The following is a 15,938-nucleotide window of genomic DNA, read 5'->3' as shown; positions in this document are numbered from 1 at the left end:
ATATACACAGGGGACGGGGGGTGGGAAAATACATAAAGAGGGGAAGGGGGGAAATACATGAAAATAGGGGGGGAAAATAGATGAATGGGGAGGAAAAACAGATATATATATACATAGGGGACGGGGGGTGAGAAAAAACATAAAGAGGGGAAGGGGGGAAATACATGAAGAGGGGAGGGGGGAGATAATGGATAACAAAAAAAAAAAAAATAAATAAAAAAAAAAAAAAAAACAAAAAAAAAAAAACCACGTGAGTGTGAAGTGTAGTATGGAGTTAAATAAAAGATAATATATCGATTTCTAAATTTAAACCCCCCTTTTTAAAAGTTTTTAGTTTAAAAATCCACTCTGTCTCTCTTTTAGACAGGTATTCCACGTGATTTCCCCCTCTCCAGTATGGAGAAACCCAATCAATACCAATAATTTTAAACGTATCTAAAGAAAATTTAGAACATGAGTTACAATGTTTCGGCACACTATGTTTCATGTTTTTGTTCCTTATATTCCCTAGATGTTCTAAAATACGTTCTTTAAGAGGTCTAATGGTTCTTCCAACATATTGCAGACCACAGGTGCATTCTAGAAGATATACAACGTTTTTAGAGTTACAATTAATGAAGTGTTTGATGTCATATTTAATACCCGTATTATTGCCTATGAAACTGTTAGTCTTTTTAGGTAGATGTATACACATTTTACAGTGTCCACAGGGAAAAAAAACAGTGGGTCTAGACCCTAAAAAGTTATCCGTGTTATGTGGTTTGTTGATTTTAGGTAGTACACTCGGGGCTAGAATAGTCTTTAAGGTATCCGCTTTTTTGTAGATGACCTGTGGTTTGTCTGGTATTAATTGTCCTAGAACACTGTCACTTTTCAAAATGTGCCAATGATTTTCTATTATTCTTTTTATTTGATGTGCCTGTGAATTATACCTCGTAAAGAAGGAGAAACTAAAATCTTTCTTTTCTATGGTATCTTTATTCTTTTTCCCTTCTAATAGCTCATTTCTGTCCATCTGCTTAACCTGCTGAAGGCTGCTCTGTAACCTCTCAGTAGGGTAATTTTTTTCCCGAAATCTCTGTGTAATATCGTTAGCTTTTTGAAAGAAATCTTCCTGTTTAGAACAATTTCGCTTGATCCTCATGAATTGGCCCTTGGGTATGTTGTTTAGCCATAGCGGGTGATGGCAACTGGTGTATTCTATATAGCCGTTTCTATCGGTGGGTTTCATGAAATTTCTTGAACAGATGACATTGTTCTCAGTGAATAATTCTACGTCAAGAAATTCTATATGTGTATGTTGTATATTAGAAGTGAATTGAAGGTTGTAATTGTTATTATTGATATATGTTATAAATGTATTTAGCTGTTCTAGAGTCCCTCCCCATATAATAAGAATGTCGTCTATGAACCTTTTCCACAGCACCAGGTTTGCACCGTGGGGGTTGTTATTCCAGATAAACTGGTTCTCCCACTCAGCTACAAACAAGTTAGCGTAGCTGGGTGCAAACCTGGTGCCCATTGCTGTGCCACATAGTTGGAGATAAAAGTCATTTTCAAACCAAAAATAATTGAATTTTAATATAAAATCTATACATTCTAAAATAAAATCTTTTTGAGTCGGGTGCATTTCTTTGTCACGTGATAAGACATTATTGATCGCTTGTATGCCCTGTTGATGTTCTATTACTGTATATAGAGAAGATACATCCAGTGTTGCCCATATCCAACCTTGGGACCACTGGATGTCTTTAAGTATATTCAGTAGATGTGGGGTGTCTTTCAGGAAAGCAGGAGTTTGGGCTACATATTTTTGTAAAAAGTAATCAACATATTCCGAGGTGTTGCAGGTGAGGGAGTCAAGTCCACTAATGATTGGTCTCCCTGGGGGTTCTTTTAAATTTTTATGTACTTTGGGGAGAAAGTAAAAGACTGCTATTTTAGGGTGTTCCTTTTTTAGATACTCAAACTCTTGTTTCGAAAGGACCCCTTCCATTAAGCCCTTATTGAGTATTTTATACAATTGTGTACTAAACTCTTTAGTCGGGTCTCCTTTTAGCTTTTTATAAGTGTTCTTATCTCCCAAAATTCTATTAGCCTCTTTAATGTAATATGTGCGATTCATGATGACCGTTGCTCCCCCTTTATCTGCTTGTTTTACTACTAACTCATGTTTATTTTTCAATGCTTTTAGTGCTAGTCTCTCTCTCTGGTTTAAATTTGAGGATTTTTTATTTCCTTTTAGGTTCTCCAGATCCCTTAGGACCAAGTCTGTAAATACCTCTAGGTGCTCGCTCTTCTCGCTCTGTGGGTAAAATTTTGATTTGGGTTTAAGTGATGTGTGTGAAAAGGATTCAAGGGGGGTGTGGTCTTTCCTCTGCATGTCTCCTTGTTTAGAGTTATCGTTTTTGTTGAAGAATCTTTTTATCATTAATTTTCTAAGGTATCTTTGGGCATCCATGAAGAGATCAAAATGGTTGGGGCCTTTTGTAGGTGCAAATTTGAGTCCTTTTCTTAATAGTCTGATTTCGTCTTGTGTGAGTTCTGCAGTAGAGATGTTAATAATCCCTCCCTCTTCTGGTGTTAGATCTTTTGTGAGGTTTATCTTCTTTCTTCCTCCTCTTTGTCCCCTAGTTGTTTTTGGAATCTTCCCCTTTTCCACGGGTTCTGTTCTATGGGGATGAGTCGATTTCTTAGTTCCCGTGTTTCCCGTGTTTCCTTCCTGGGTGGTGAATCCTTCCTTTTTGTACCCCCTTTTCGGGATGGCTCCCTGTCTAAAAAATCTTCCTTATTTAAGTCCGTATTTACCGGTTTAGGTCTGGGTGGTTCTCTTGTTTCATCCCTATATGTGGAAAAGTTCCGTTGCCAAGAGGGAGAGCGTGTTCTATAATCTCCATTGTGTGGTCTTATGTGATAAGAAGAGCTATGTGAATTAGGTCTGTGGGGTGTTTCGTGATCTTCATTATGTGATCTTGTGAAATAGGAGGAGCTTTGTGAGTTGAAACTCACTTCTCTATTGTGTAAGTGTCTTCTAGTGTGGGATCTTGATCTAAAGCCCATGTGTCCTTGTCTAGATGAATTAGGATGATTTCTATAGCTATAAATATTCTGGGTCTGTGGTACTTTGTGTATTCCCTTTTCCATCTCCAATTTGTCTCTAAAGAATTTTCTCTTTTTGTTCTCAATGATTTCTCCCTCTAATCTATTAATTTTAGTTTCAATAGTTTTATGTTTAGAGTTAATTGTTGATGGATCTGTTTGAACACTAATTTCTTCCTCTATGGTCTGTATGTCTTCTTCAATTTTACCCAAATGCTCTTTCTGTTGAGCTACTATGAGTTTCATCAGATTGAATGAACACTCATCCAAAATATTGTCCCATTCCCGCATAAAGTCTTGATTGTCAAGACCAAAAGCTGGGGTCTTATTAATCCGTAATCCCCTAGGTATGGTTTTGGTTTTTATATATTGATCTAAGAAAGTAATTTCCCACCACCTTTTAATTTCCTTTTCCATTAATCTTTCTAATTTGATAAACAGAAAACTATTGGATTCTTGATACACTGGTGTTTGTGAAAAAATAGTATCCAGTTTTTTTGTTCTTTCCTCTCTCCATGTGGAGAAGGAGTGAGATGAATATGCCATTTAAATCGTGTATATAGTGTGTTTCTGTGACTGTGGTTCCGTGTGGAGTAAATCAAAATATGTGAACAAAAAGAAGTTTGGAAACCACGTGTCAACCCGTATGAAGTGAATAAAAAATCAATACTTCCCTTAAATATGATCGGACTTTACAGCAGCAACCCTATAAACATCCTCCACGGAATGTTTGAAATATGGAACAAGCAAGACTTCTGTCAAGGGGCGCTTGAAATTCACGATCTCGTGTAGCTCGATAGAAACAGATAAAAAATAAAATATAGTGTAGTACAGTAACGCTATTATGGAAGCCCAGGGCTATACTTCAATGGTTACACTCACAATGTGTATGACCTTTAAAGCCTCCAGAGTCAACTCCTTGGTGTGTGTGTCAATCCATCCATATCATGAAACATATAAAACAGAAATCTACCATAGGGTGATATCTTTCTATATAGATGTACACGCAATGGTGGGATGCACTCACATTTAAGCAGATGTCTCGGGCTTATCTGTTGTATATCCTGGAGTTGTGCTGATGTTGGCTGCAGCTCTGGATCTGGATCCTGATGAACTTCAAGGTCTTTGGATCTTAGTGAGATGAATCCTCTGGGTTCCAATGGCAGTGTTGAAAAAACTTTTTAAAGTGCAGGTGCAAATAATAATTCAAATCTGGTAGTGCTCGATGGATAATAGGTATTCAGTGTGTGTTATGTGCAATTCATGATTACTGGAAAGATAATGTATAAAGCATGATTGAAAAGGATATATAAGTAAGTAAATAATTTATTTTGGGACTATTCCCTTAGATGCTAAAAGTATGATTACAACTCCTCAGTACAAAAAATAAATAAATGTGCTAAAAAAGTGAATCTTTAAAAAGTCGAGTAAAAATCAATAAAAACGATTGAAAATAGATATGAAGTCAAATGTCCTGTAAGTATAAAGGTCCTCTACGCGTTTCGCCAATATCTCGTGGCTTCCTCAGGAGGTATGTGCGTCTGTCCGTGAAGTCCTTCTTTATATGCTCCCCCGGATAGCACGTTCGTAGAATTTTAGTTCCGTGCGTCTACTCGGAACCCGGAGATCGAGGATGTCGCGTCATCATGCGTCTCATCGTGTCTCCTATGTCTGGTGCAGTTCGAATTCACATCTTTCTCCTCTATGCTCCAAGGGATCGGATCGTCCTCCCAGGTCTCTTCTAGCCTACCCCGGAGGATTATGTGTTCGGGGGGGGGGATAAGGGCGAGAAGAGCGAGCACCTAGAGGTATTTACAGACTTGGTCCTAAGGGATCTGGAGAACCTAAAAGGAAATAAAAAATCCTCAAATTTAAACCAGAGAGAGAGACTAGCACTAAAAGCATTGAAAAATAAACATGAGTTAGTAGTAAAACAAGCAGATAAAGGGGGAGCAACGGTCATCATGAATCGCACATATTACATTAAAGAGGCTAATAGAATTTTGGGAGATAAGAACACTTATAAAAAGCTAAAAGGAGACCCGACTAAAGAGTTTAGTACACAATTGTATAAAATACTCAATAAGGGCTTAATGGAAGGGGTCCTTTCGAAACAAGAGTTTGAGTATCTAAAAAAGGAACACCCTAAAATAGCAGTCTTTTACTTTCTCCCCAAAGTACATAAAAATTTAAAAGAACCCCCAGGGAGACCAATCATTAGTGGACTTGACTCCCTCACCTGCAACACCTCGGAATATGTTGATTACTTTTTACAAAAATATGTAGCCCAAACTCCTGCTTTCCTGAAAGACACCCCACATCTACTGAATATACTTAAAGACATCCAGTGGTCCCAAGGTTGGATATGGGCAACACTGGATGTATCTTCTCTATATACAGTAATAGAACATCAACAGGGCATACAAGCGATCAATAATGTCTTATCACGTGACAAAGAAATGCACCCGACTCAAAAAGATTTTATTTTAGAATGTATAGATTTTATATTAAAATTCAATTATTTTTGGTTTGAAAATGACTTTTATCTCCAACTATGTGGCACAGCAATGGGCACCAGGTTTGCACCCAGCTACGCTAACTTGTTTGTAGCTGAGTGGGAGAACCAGTTTATCTGGAATAACAACCCCCACGGTGCAAACCTGGTGCTGTGGAAAAGGTTCATAGACGACATTCTTATTATATGGGGAGGGACTCTAGAACAGCTAAATACATTTATAACATATATCAATAATAACAATTACAACCTTCAATTCACTTCTAATATACAACATACACATATAGAATTTCTTGACGTAGAATTATTCACTGAGAACAATGTCATCTGTTCAAGAAATTTCATGAAACCCACCGATAGAAACGGCTATATAGAATACACCAGTTGCCATCACCCGCTATGGCTAAACAACATACCCAAGGGCTAATTCATGAGGATCAAGCGAAATTGTTCTAAACAGGAAGATTTCCTTCAAAAAGCTAACGATATTACACAGAGATTTCGGGAAAAAAATTACCCTACTGAGAGGTTACAGAGCAGCCTTCAGCAGGTTAAGCAGATGGACAGAAATGAGCTATTAGAAGGGAAAAAGAATAAAGATACCATAGAAAAGAAAGATTTTAGTTTCTCCTTCTTTACGAGGTATAATTCACAGGCACATCAAATAAAAAGAATAATAGAAAATCATTGGCACATTTTGAAAAGTGACAGTGTTCTAGGACAATTAATACCAGACAAACCACAGGTCATCTACAAAAAAGCGGATACCTTAAAGACTATTCTAGCCCCGAGTGTACTACCTAAAATCAACAAACCACATAACACGGATAACTTTTTAGGGTCTAGACCCACTGGTTTTTTTCCCTGTGGACACTGTAAAATGTGTATACATCTACCTAAAAAGACTAACAGTTTCATAGGCAATAATACGGGTATTAAATATGACATCAAACACTTCATTAATTGTAACTCTAAAAACGTTGTATATCTTCTAGAATGCACCTGTGGTCTGCAATATGTTGGAAGAACCATTAGACCTCTTAAAGAACGTATTTTAGAACATCTAGGGAATATAAGGAACAAAAACATGAAACATAGTGTGCCGAAACATTGTAACTCATGTTCTAAATTGATTGGGTTTCTCCATACTGGAGAGGGGGAGATCACGTGGAATACCTGTCTAAAAGAGAGACAGAGTGGATTTTTAAACTAAAAACTTTTAAAAAGGGGGGTTTAAATTTAGAAATCGATATATTATCTTTTATTTAACTCCATACTACACTTCACACTCACGTGTTTTTTTTTTTTTTTTTTTTTTTTGTTATCCATTATCTCCCCCCTCCCCTCTTCATGTATTTCCCCCCTTCCCCTCTTTATGTTTTTTCTCACCCCCCGTCCCCTATGTATATATATATCTGTTTTTCCTCCCCATTCATCTATTTTCCCCCACTATTTTCATGTATTTCCCCCCTTCCCCTCTTTATGTATTTTCCCACCCCCCGTCCCCTGTGTATATATATATCTGTTTTTCCTCCCCATTCATTCTATTGTGGACCCAGCTACACTAGCGTATATCATTTGCGTTTATGCCCGATTTCCCCCCCCCTTCTCTCTGCCATAGTAATGATGAGCCCGATTCTTGACCAATTCCCATTAAACACACCATACATTTGTTGCATATTTATTTTGTTTTGTTTATTGTTCACCCTTATCCCCCCCCCCCCCGAACACATAATCCTCCGGGGTAGGCTAGAAGAGACCTGGGAGGACGATCCGATCCCTTGGAGCATAGAGGAGAAAGATGTGAATTCGAACTGCACCAGACATAGGAGACACGATGAGACGCATGATGACGCGACATCCTCGATCTCCGGGTTCCGAGTAGACGCACGGAACTAAAATTCTACGAACGTGCTATCCGGGGGAGCATATAAAGAAGGACTTCACGGACAGACGCACATACCTCCTGAGGAAGCCACGAGATATTGGCGAAACGCGTAGAGGACCTTTATACTTACAGGACATTTGACTTCATATCTATTTTTAATCGTTTTTATTGATTTTTACTCGACTTTTTAAAGATTCACTTTTTTAGCACATTTATTTATTTTTTGTACTGAGGAGTTGTCATCATACTTTTAGCATCTAAGGGAATAGTCCCAAAATAAATTATTTACTTACTTATATATCCTTTTCAATCATGCTTTATACATTATCTTTCCAGTAATCATGAATTGCACATAACACACACTGAATACCTATTATCCATCGAACACTACCAGATTTGAATTATTATTTGCACCTGCACTTTAAAAAGTTTTTTCAACACTGCCATTGGAACCCAGAGGATTCATCTCACTAAGATCCAAAGACCTTGAAGTTCATCAGGATCCAGATCCAGAGCTGCAGCCAACATCAGCACAACTCCAGGATATACAACAGATAAGCCCGAGACATCTGCTTAAATGTGAGTGCATCCCACCATTGCGTGTACATCTATATAGAAAGATATCACCCTATGGTAGATTTCTGTTTTATATGTTTCATGATATGGATGGATTGACACACACACCAAGGAGTTGACTCTGGAGGCTTTAAAGGTCATACACATTGTGAGTGTAACCATTGAAGTATAGCCCTGGGCTTCCATAATAGCGTTACTGTACTACACTATATTTTATTTTTTATCTGTTTCTATCGAGCTACACGAGATCGTGAATTTCAAGCGCCCCTTGACAGAAGTCTTGCTTGTTCCATATTTCAAACATTCCGTGGAGGATGTTTATAGGGTTGCTGCTGTAAAGTCCGATCATATTTAAGGGAAGTATTGATTTTTTATTCACTTCATACGGGTTGACACGTGGTTTCCAAACTTCTTTTTGTTCACATATAGGATTATTAGAGCAGATGTGTTTATGAAGCAGGGGGTGAGGTATAGAGTGGATGTAACAATCCAGTAGCGCTGTTTTTATGTAGGAGAGATTGACATCATTCAGCTATAGAGCCGGATGTGAGTGTGTTTGTGTAAGGAGGGGGGCAACATGACTCAGGTACAGGGCAGAAGAAGGAGTAGAAGGCACCAATACAGGGCAGGGGATGGTAAGGCTCAAGTACAGGGCAGGGGAAGTCCGGTGTAGGGCAGCACAGTTATTCTGTAGGCTGAGGTATACCGCAGCTTGCCTCCTGGCTATAGCGCCCTCTGTACAATGCCCACACAATAGCTGGACTCAGGTCGCTTCCCACTCTCTGTAATGCATGACCCCCAAGGGTCTCATCTCTGTCCCCGCCTGTCCCATTACCACAGGCCAGTCTCTCTCAGTAGGAGAGAAGTCGCTTTTGTCGTTAATCTCTTCTCTATGGGACACCGACAGTGATGGTGGAGTCCCTGCTCCTTCCTTGGCCCCACCTTGTGTTATCCCTGCCCTTCCTTGTCTCTGCCTGGCGTTAGTTACCCAAGTCTGTCTTATTATAGAGATTATTATTTATTTATATACTTATTTATATTTAAAGGATATGATAAAATGACACATGAGACAAACGGATACATTAGGTAAAGAGGGCTCTGCTTTCAAGCTTACAATTTAGAGGGAATGTGGAGAAATATAAGGATGGAGAGAAAGAGGTAGTGCCATAGATGAATGTGGGAGTTCTATTAAGAGCAGATAAGATAGTTAAAGCTGACTCTAGCATTTGAACTAGAACTTTATTTTAAGATAGACTGACCAATAACTAAATCATCTCTACTGATGTGGAGTAAAATGTAACAATTAATCGCTCATTTTACAGCTGATGCAAGCTGTGAAAAGAACAAACACAAAATACATTTTAGAACATATTAATAATAATAAAATTATATATTTAAACCTAAATAACTCTTTAAGTTTCTGGCACTCTATGTGATGAAGAACCCTAGCTGGACCCTCTTGGAATTGGAGGAAGGATCAGGCCAAGGTCTCCAACCCCTGTAAATATATTGCTGCACTTACTGTTTATGAACCTGCAACCAACCTAAATTCAGAAAACAGTAATAAATAATTGGTTTTACAAATTTCCCCACTTCTTTAGTGGGCTATATTTATCAGGCTTCCCCTTGCCACATTTTTATTATTTTATTTTTTTTATAGAGCACCTTATTACAATAAGGGAGAGTGAAAAACACACTCCAACCATCATATGCACATTAACCCCTTTGCAACCATATAGACACACTGGTATGTCCTAAATAAACTGCGCTTAAAAGCCTAGTAGGACGTACCGGTACGTCGTGACTTTCATGCTGACAGCATGGACTCCCCCTGTCAGTAGAAGCCAGCAGCGCTAACCGATCGCTTGTAATGCCGCCCGGCACGAGCATCGGTATCCCGTTCCATAAGGAATTCCCGATCCTGCATTCCCTTCTGGTAGACGTCACTGCTGACAGGATATCTCCAGTAAGGTCTGTCTAGAATAACGTTTCTCCCTTTTCCCACAAAGGTAAAAAGTAAAAAGAAAAAGTATTTTTTTATGAAATAAATAAAAATAAATTAAAAAGTGCAAAAAAAATAAAAAAAAACCCCTTGCATCTGATTGCCTTAGCACTACATGTAAAAAGTATAACTCCACCACCGCCCCCTTCACTACCCCAATTTTGTTCCATGTTTCTGAAACCTTATTAGCTTGTTCATCAGAATAAACATTGCCAGCTCTCCCCTGTATCTGTTTGTATAGATACAGTATACTGTAATAAATAGATGTGGTCATGTATGTTGCTTTCATTATGTTAATAAACGGAGGAGATGGATTAAGCTATGAATCATTCATGGCTGAATCCTTGGGCGTCAGGGTGTATTTGAATATATACAGGATCTAACTCGGTGGACAGCCTCTCCTGTGTGAAAGGACACACCTTCACCTGAAGGGAGGGAGAAAGCTACACAGCCACCAAAACAGCTAGATTTTTTCTATCTCCATTCTGTAACATAAGCATTTTACCTCTGGGCATGGAGGGGAACACCCTCTTTCATTCTCTAAACACGCATGCACACACACATTACTGAGTTTAGATGATGAGCGCTGCAATATAAATACTCATGCAAGTAACAGCTTGTGTACTGCTATTCCCACCCTGAAAAATATACCCGAATCTCAAGGAACACTGCATCAAGTGTATATGTTGCTGTTCTTTGAATTTGCAGAGCCAAGTGTTAAAATGTATGGGGCTGTTTTTGTAAACATTTTAATGGTATTTGTCATTTCACTTACTACTCTTGCTTACTAAATATTTTTTAACTCCCTCTTGCAGATCTCCCAAGTGAACGACGAGAACCCTGGGTGTGCCACTGCTCTATGGCCAAGTTGGGGAGATCAGAGATCTCTCTTTTTACTGTCCCAGTTACACTGTGGACACTGTGCCTCCATTGTATATATTTATCCTAGCACAAACATGGGGTGGCCTTGGAGGTAAGTTACAGGGGCCACTGGGACACTGCCCTAGGCCAGCCAATGTGCCCCACCGGTACAGGTGCCCCAAGCAGTCTTGGCACTAAAGCCAGCCTTGCACATACAATCATTTAATTATTCCATATTCCCAATATTCGATTAATGTAATGCCCATTCCACCCTACTGATCCTCAGCATTTCAAAAAGCCCTTCAAAAGCAAAAATCAAGGGAATGCTTGTGTCCTCCCTTGTCGAGCCTCATGGTACCAAATGCAGTAGCATATTTAGGGAAGCAGATCCAGGGGCAACATTTCCCTCGCCACAATAAAGGGGGGACAGATTACCCTGTTAGGCATTTAAGCGCTCAGGTTCGTGCCTCCTCAATAGGTTAAAAGGGAGATCTCTGATCTCCCCAAGCAACCCATAGACTGCTGTAAATGGTGCTGTGCCTTTAAGTCACAGAGCACCGGGGTTTGGCGAGATATTGAGGGAGCAGCTAGGGGCACATGGGCAATGCTCAAGGTAAATTCATCATTGACCAAATGAGCTGCTACCTTTTCTTTTGTCTAACTGATATCCAGGTATATTGATTTTAAAAAAATCAAATCTCTCCTTTCTGAGGCTTTAACACAACCCTACTGATGTCTGACAGGTACATTATATTCTGTGTAAATTCAAAAGTGCTGACATATTGAAGGATTCTCAGAGTACAAAAGTGGCTTGTCTGCAGCTTGGCTACACCTACAGCCCGAAGCAAAGGTTTAGACCTTGAGAAAATCTTACTGAGTTTCATCAGAACACACAGAAGGAAGCTGGCATCTCTAAGCACAAAAGGCAAGCCCAGCTAAATGACCCAGAAATACAGTGAACCAATACTATTAATTCAAACTAACCACCAGCCCAACACTCATTTACCAAGACGGACTGCATGGAGAGCCCTTGTTACACTACGTGCCTTGGCACTTTGGAAATAAAATAAAGTAAAAGAAAATAAAGTACTTCTGTTAACAGCATTTGCCTCCTAGTTCCAATCTCCAAACTCCAATGAAGAACTGCCTCATCAAACCATAATAAGGTGTTAATAATGCAGTGGAGGCAAGTAAATGTAGACACCCTAGGATGGTCCACAACAAAAAAAAAAGGCCACCTGCCATGTTTTTGGCGCTTATCCCGAGCTTTAGAAATATGTTGTAAAGTGTGTCTATGCATTTTCATGTGTTAAAGATATTAAATATAATTAGAATGGTCACTATTCATTTAATAAATGAACAACATGAAGGCATTCTGCATTATTAAGTTAATTTCAAAAGCTCTACTTGCCCATACTTGTAAAACCGAAAACATAATTAATGGCATTCTACAGGGCGGACAACACGCATAAAAGCAGATGTTACCCTATGCCGCACTATGCTCACGGCTTGTATTGTATTCACCTCTGCCAAGCCTATTATTATTTTTTCACATTTTGTGAACTTTATGTTTATTAAAACCAAAAATACTACTGAAAGAATTTACAAAAATAATATTGGTAAAACAGATATCCATGGGTTGTTAGATCAGAATGATTTCTCACAACTCATACACTTACTAGGCTACAATTAGAAATGAATCAATAAAGACTGGCTTTTATGCATAGCTTGGGGGCTAAGGATTGGTGGGCCGTAGGCAGTTACCCCATTTGTAATGTTGAACTGACATCTGTGACTACCGTGTGAAAGCTGTCTAGGTCCCTGTCTAGAAGGCTGAATCTAGCGTGCCTCACAATATTTGAAACAGTGAAAGAGGAGAAGAGGTGTGGTTAGAGGTGTGGTTAGAGGTGTGGAAGGGGCGGGGCCTCTGTAAAATGGTTGTGATCTATTTAGAGTTACTGAAGCATACCTCCCAATATTTTAAATGACCATTATTTCATTATTATTGAAGGACCATTTTTGTTTTAAGAGGTGTGGCAAGGGGCACAGTTGAGTCTAAAAATGTGCAACTTATTTAGAGTTAGAGGAAAAAACATATTTTATTTACATAGTTAACATGTGTCTTCTGTTTGTAGATATAATATATTGGCTTTTAGAGCTATAGAACACTGTGATGCACTGGTATCCACCAAACGTTCTGGGCTAACAGAATAGAGGGACATCATTCATAGGAAAGATGGTAGGTATGCTGTAGTAGCAGGAAATATTTTTATAAAATATATATATATTTTTTTAGAAATACCAGATTTCCCAGTTAGGGTAGATAGACATGTATGGTTTTAGTGTCAATATATGTTAAAGAACAACTGCCACTTCTCAAATAAAACCTTAACCGAATCCAACACTGAAAACTGTCCAACCTTTGTGTTTTAAGTATTGTTATTTCATATTTTATGCTATTTGGATTCAGATTTTCCAGCGTTACCATCTGCCAAAAGTATAGCCAGGGTATTTTCATTTATTTACCAATATGAGTAGTTCCTCAATGAAGCTATCATGGCGTTTGTGATGACACATACAACAAATACATGTCATTTTCACATCAATCCTTGAAAGAAATGGAAGTGAAACTATGACTATATAGTCATACAAATTAGACATGACCACCATCTGGAATGTGACAGATCCACCATCCTTAAATATCCTTTGTGACCAGCCAGGGTCCTCACAAATAGCCCGTATCTATGTCTCCATCAACTAATCAGCTAGTTAATTTACAAATGTGACATTTGCTTTGATATTCTTTTGGTCATGTTTTAAATTCAGTGGCAAAAGGCCAGGTTACCACCTTGGCATGTGCCTACTTGCCTGCTGGGAACAACCTCCAAGATTATCAACCAACACGAGGTACAGAAATATCTCGATCTGTGCAGCTTCACAGATCTGCTGTTGTGTTTGGGGATAAAGACATTTAAACTGTGACAAGGACAGAATTGTATTACTGGTGGCTAATGGCATCAGCTTAGCGTTGTGTGGTGGCTCTCTTTTAGGGTTCAGCCACCTGCAGCATTCCAGTTCTCGTCGTCCATAATAGGAATGGTTTCAGCAGGAGGCAGTCAGATCAAAGCGTGAGGGTCAATGGCTGCCCAAATCTTTCTTTCTTCAATTCTATGTTTTGATTACCTTCTCCTTCCGCAATGTTCTAACCAACGTATCTTATTCAACGAGAGCCAGCAGAATTTAATCCTGAACGTTCCTACAATGAAAAAAGCATGGGGATTGTGCAAACCCAATGAAAAAAGCATGGGGATTGTGCAAACCCAATGAAAAAAGCATGGGGATTGTGCAAACCCAATGAAAAAAGCATGGGGATTGTGCAAACCCAATGAAAAAAGCATGGGGATTGTGCAAACCCAATGAAAAAAGCATGGGGATTGTACAAACCCAATGAAAAAAGCATGGGGATTGTACAAACCCAATGGAAAAAGCATGGGGATTGTACAAACCCAATGGAAAAAGCATGGGGATTGTGCAAACCCAATGCCTGGGCACTTGTACGCGGTTTCACATGTACATGAGCAGTACACCCAGCACTACTGTCTGTTTCAAGTGAAAACATTTACTTTCTGCATGTCTCATAGGTAATAAAAACACATTTGTCAACAATACTGCATTTGACATCAATATGGGGCTTTAGTCGCAGTGTAAGCATTGCAGCCACTTAAAATTTAAGACATTTGTGTCTGCAGCACCCAAACCTTCATGAACTCGAAGCTTGTTATTCTGGTTTTGTGTTTTAATGCAGTCTTCTTTTTGCATTGTTCAGCACATAGCTTGTTAGCGGTCCCTGAATTTTGATGGCCTTCTGCATTTATTCATAGAACAGGACAGCGAGTTTTTTATTGTGACACACAAGGGAGCCAAAGAATTAAAATATGCTCATGTAGTGCACTAGTGAATAGTACAAAGCATTTTATGCATATCTGAAGACTTAACGTTTTAGATATAAATGAATAGCTGTATACCTGAATATCAATGCGACATGCTTACTCTATGCCTACAGCACCAAGAACAAAGAGTTAATTTTTTTTATTAGGCATACACTAAATAGTAATTAAATCAAGTCAAAATCGTTGTGCGTGTCCTCCACCTCGTTTTCCAGGACAGAGGGGTGGAGGCATCTTTATGCCTGATGCGTACCAAGGTGTGTCGGCTCATAAGACTGTACTGAGCAAACCGAAGCATCATTTGGATCCTGCGCAAGAGTCAGTGTCTGCTCATTAGGTATGTTATCACTTTAGGTCTATAAAAACTATCCTCTTCACACACCCAGATTTTATGAAAAGCTGGTTTGACTCGCTTTATTGACATGTGCAATGGCCACACCTGTAATACTATAAATTCAATATTATGTAAGTGTCCATCAACGAGAAGGCAAGCAGTATCCAGCAAGCAGTATCCAGCAAGCAGGCAAGCAGTATCCTGACTAAAGTCAGGATTCTGTGTTCAGTTACTTAAAGGGGCAGCCTCACCAAAGAAGAATGCATGTTAAGATACTTTATGAGTACTTTAATATGCATTCTTTAAAATGGAAGAAAACCACTTACCTTTGGAGAGAAGCTGCAGCTCCCCACTTCCTTCAATGGCATGGAGGTGCATGTGGAAGACCATTAAACAATATATAAAGACATGAGTGTCCCTTTAACCGTACCCCTCGGGATTAAAATTGTCTTATTTATGTCTATGTGGACAAATCTTTTAGTGTTAAGAAATATAAAGGCAGGATCTTGTAAGGGTGGAGTAAGGTGAAAATACATAACTTCAGAAGAAGAAATTGATTAGATGTGCAACGTTTCTCATATATCTCGGCTGCCCTAAGGTAAAATAAATCTCTAAAACAATTATACTGGGAAAAAAGCCAAAGGCATAGGTAATTAATTGAATGATTAATTGCGACAGCTATAGTCCACTTACATCTCTGTTCATTTTCAAGTGCA

This window comes from Spea bombifrons, chromosome 5 (assembly GCF_027358695.1).
Source record: "Spea bombifrons isolate aSpeBom1 chromosome 5, aSpeBom1.2.pri, whole genome shotgun sequence".
NCBI classification, from domain to species: Eukaryota; Metazoa; Chordata; class Amphibia; order Anura; family Pelobatidae; genus Spea; species Spea bombifrons.
This window is presented reverse-complemented; position numbering follows the sequence as displayed.